This window comes from Sinocyclocheilus anshuiensis, unplaced genomic scaffold, assembly GCF_001515605.1.
Source record: "Sinocyclocheilus anshuiensis isolate Anshui unplaced genomic scaffold, SAMN03320099.WGS_v1.1 scaffold415, whole genome shotgun sequence".
Taxonomy (NCBI): domain Eukaryota; kingdom Metazoa; phylum Chordata; class Actinopteri; order Cypriniformes; family Cyprinidae; genus Sinocyclocheilus; species Sinocyclocheilus anshuiensis.
The window spans coordinates 1,075,256-1,079,313 of record NW_015552655.1 but is presented as its reverse complement, the minus strand read 5'-3'; the positions used below and the strand labels follow the sequence as shown (position 1 = coordinate 1,079,313).

The following is a 4,058-nucleotide window of genomic DNA, read 5'->3' as shown; positions in this document are numbered from 1 at the left end:
GGAGAAAATTCAGCTTTGCATCACAGGAATAAATTACATTTTAAAATATATTCAAATAGAAAATGGTTCTTTTAAATTGTAATAATATTTCACCATTTTTCTGTTTTACTGTATTTTTAATCAAATAAATGCAGCCTTAGTGAGCGTTCAAAAACATTAAAGCTGACTTTTGAACTGCAGTTCAAGCTAAATATATTCAATCACGTGTGTTATGTCTGATTTTAATCACCAAGTATGTCTAAATAAATATTGTCATGAATAATGTTTTGTACAAAAAGCCTCAACAACAACAAAATCTCCAATTCATCATTTGACAAAGTCAGACAAGATGTGTGTGTTTACTCGGGTTTTGTTTGAGGAATGATTAATGAATTACATTTAAAAAGAGAGCATATTCTTTTAGAATTATGGTTAGGTTATTCTAATTATAATTGGCTTAATATCAAATCAACAGAAGTCTATGCTACGTGCTCATTTAGGTAGCTAAGTAAACGTGTGTTTGTGTAAACGTGTGGCACATGACCTCCCTCAAACACACACCATAAAAACACCACAAACTGGTTCACTCTCCCTGTATTTCTGTCATTCCCTGACGAACCTCCTCCGACAACCTCATCCAAGTTTCTCTCTCACCTTCTTTCACAACATCTCTCGATATTTTACTTCTTGTTCATGACGAGTTGCAAAATTCCTTCTTTGTTGTGCAGTCAGCATTCACACACACACACACACACACACACACACACACACACACAACAGACCTGATGAACTTCTTCAGTCTGCTAGAGTAAGTGCTGCACTTCACCTCCACAGCACTCACACACACACACACACACACACACACACACACACACAATAACTCTTTCAACGGGAAAGACTGACACACAGAAACAGTGACCAAGCAACACACACATACTCATCAGAAATTTGGAAAGACGAACAACACAAAACCCTGAAAAAAACAGGCGTTTTCTTTTCCAAAGTTGAGTTTCCAGCTTCCTTTTAATCACTTGTTTACCGTGTTTCACTTCGGTGCCGCTGTTGAACGAGTTTGTTTGTTTTAAAACCACTGATGACACGATGTCGACACGTCTGAGTGATGACAGCGGAGGTGCAGATAAGGCTGCCGAGGCATCATGGGAGAAATTCAAGTTCCATAAAAGAGACATCATCCATTTTTAAAGGACGGTGGGGGGTTTTAGTCCCTGCAATCATCCCAGCAGCGTTCACTCGCAGCCAGAAAAACCTCTTAACCTCCCTTAACATGTGGCCTAACCAAACCTAACATCTATCAGCTGCTTGCTTTCTGTTTTTCAGAGTGAAATCAACTGCTTCATATAGTTACATATTTATCATGACATATGTTCTGATTGAGCATTTTCATTTATTATTCTAAAATACTCTTCACAACATACATTGAACTGTTTATGTTCAAAGTCAACAACAAAATTTTATTACAGACTGATTTTTTTTCGGTGAATCATATTTGCAGATCAAAGTTCCTCGAGCTCAAATATTGTGTTTGACTTCTGCCCTCTATTTACTGCCAGACTAGTTCCATATAACTAACCAGCACTGAACTCGTTCATCCACAACCTGTGCTCATTTTGGTCCTACATAAAAAAATTTTAAAAAGAGAGAGAAAAAAAGTGACATTTAGATCTGAAACCACATTTGAAAGTATATGTGGTCCTGCAGTTTAACAAATTCATTTAAAAGTATACATATTCTATGTAGTCCATTAATAAGTTCATTAAAACTTCATGTTTAATGATCATACAAGAGTTTTTAAATTAATTTAAAATTAAATGTAAATTTAATTTAATTTAAATGTAATTAAAAAAGATTTGTTTAAAATAATTGTACTTTACAATTTTTTTACATAAAAATTATTTTCAGGTGGATTATAGAATGTTACAATGATTACAGCAGGACACTTGAAACTTTGTCAACTACCCATAGAAATCATTATCTAGATCATTATCTAGATAATTTTTTTGTCATCTGAACACCTTTGACCTCAAATATTTTTCTGAAGTACCTCTGAAATCTTAATGAATTTTAAAATGGTTTAATAAGTTAAATTAAAAATAAATTGTGGACACACTTTATTTTAAGGTCAAATTCCCCACTATTCACTAACATTACTACATCCTTTGCCTCAATAAACTAATTTGATGCTTATTAATAGTTAGTTAGGTAGTTAAGTTAAGTTTAGATATGGGGTAGGGTTAAGATATCTTAAATATGGTCATGCAAAAAAAGGCATTAAAGGTCACATATTTTACACCTTTCTGGAGTTATATTTTAGGTTTTGATGTCTTTAAGAATATATATTTGCGGTATAAGTACCAAAAACCATCTCAAAATATTTTTACAGCTCTCTCAGGAGAACAGGTCGATTTTAGTCTGTCTAATTAATATTCATGAGCCTCTCTTCTGATTGGCCTGTTGTGAAAAATCACAGCTACTTTATGCAGGCTGTGTGCATTTTACTGTGGACTGACTGTTTCGAAACTTATATGGTAGTTAAATAGGCCCTAGACTTCAGTTATTGTGAAAAAAGCCAGGAAATTTCAGTTTTGACAATATGGGACCTTTAATAAGTACTAATGAACAGCCAATATTCTAGAAATATTAATGCTAGTTAATAGTGAGAATTGATTCTTAAAATAAAGTGTTACATAAAGGTTATTAAATCATTTTAATGAATAATCTGCTTTTCATCAGCTTGCAAACCCCAGTTTGGAAATCTCTGATCTAAATGGTTAATAAACTAGGAAAAGAAAGACATACGAATGAAGTGGGAACATTGTGATGATGATAAATGTCATTAAAACTCCTCTAGTGCTGTTCTGCGTCCCGTTGTCTTTAGAGAAGTGCCTCTGGGAACGCTGCCCGACTGACTGAGCGTTTTACGCAACACAAAGAGACTGCTGAATCTGTGTTCAGCAAACCCATGCCCACTCCTTTAACACTCAACCGGCCCACAGGTCAGCATCAGGGGACGATTCTGGTGAACCGGGTCGCTGAGAGCATGCATTACAGCATGTACGTTCAATAACCGGCCGTTTTATCACAACACACACATGCATTTATACACAGATGCAACTGGTCTGAAAATAGCAGCCAGGCTTCTGTTGTAATCTTCCTCCCATCCTGTTCTTTCCTCCTACACATGTCTCTCTCTTTCTCGTGGCTCTAAGTCCAACGGGGGCGGACAGCAGAGGAAGAGGAAGGTGAATGAGACGATGGTATAGGAAAGGCTGTCAACTGATTTTATAAATGCAGTTGAATTAATTATGTAACATGCTGATTAATTCATGAAATTACTGACAATTCATTGCATATATCAATATGGAAGCCACAAAATAATACTAAAGCACCATCCTACATTTTTTCAATTGAATATCATGTTTCACATTATAAATTACAATTTCATTTTCACTTTAAAGTCCATTTAAAGGGGTGATATGATGTGATTTCAAGTTTTCCTTTCTCTTTGGAGTGTTATAAGCTGTTCGTGCATAGATAAGATCCCTAAAGTTGCAAAGACTAAAGTCTCAAACCCAAAGAGATATTCTTTATAAAAGTTAAGACTCGTCCACACCCTCCTAAAACGCCTCGTTCTAACACACCCCCACATGTCTACGTCACTGTGTGGGAAGATTTGCATAACGCCGCCCAAATGTTCACGCAAAGAAAGAAGGCGTAACTTTTATTCTTGCTGTAGTATTGTTGTTGCTGCCGCCGCCATGTCATGGAGACGCTGTGTGTTTCATTGTGAAAGTGAAACTACTTTGTTTGGCCTTCCAAAAGAGGACACGACTAGAAATCAGTGGTTAAGTTGTATTTACAACACTGTTCCAGAACAGTTCAACCCAAATATTCAGATGTGAGCAACGCATTTTACGGAGGACGAGGACTGTTTACTGATCCTGGGAGAGTAGCCTACAATGCTGATAAATAATGCTGACTCACAGCCTGTAAGTATGCTTTTGTATTTAAAGAATTTGCCACTGACAATTCAAACGCGAGTTTTGAGCAGTGTAGAGTAG

General features: G+C 36.0%; 1 protein-coding gene across 2 annotated transcripts in view; it reads right to left on the bottom strand.

Annotated features, from left to right (window-relative positions):
* The window catches only part of LOC107667116 (centrosome-associated protein CEP250-like), a 67,825-nt gene that overhangs the window by 46,640 nt on the left and 17,127 nt on the right, over positions 1–4,058 (bottom strand). The gene's annotated exons all lie outside the window — the stretch shown is intronic.